Source organism: Apis dorsata, unplaced genomic scaffold (assembly GCF_000469605.1).
Source record: "Apis dorsata unplaced genomic scaffold, Apis dorsata 1.3 scaffold_169, whole genome shotgun sequence".
NCBI classification, from domain to species: Eukaryota; Metazoa; Arthropoda; class Insecta; order Hymenoptera; family Apidae; genus Apis; species Apis dorsata.
The window spans coordinates 593,793-594,035 of NW_006263457.1; positions in this window are offsets into that span (position 1 = coordinate 593,793).

The window sequence follows — 243 nt, forward strand, 5'->3', positions numbered from 1 at the left end:
GATCCTAGAAAAATTAATTCACTATTATTCCCACATCATTCAGAAGAACAATCTCTTTCTTACAATTTCTAACCTAATCTTTATTCTAGCGTTTAATACACGGACCCACCAGATGGCGTTCCTACCAACTTCCTGTCCACTGTCGTATCCAAAACAAAATCTCCTTTCACTCCTTCCAACTTTAAATACCTTTCAAAGCTCGATGTACTTGTTCTACAATTCAAACGATATCTAAATTTTGCT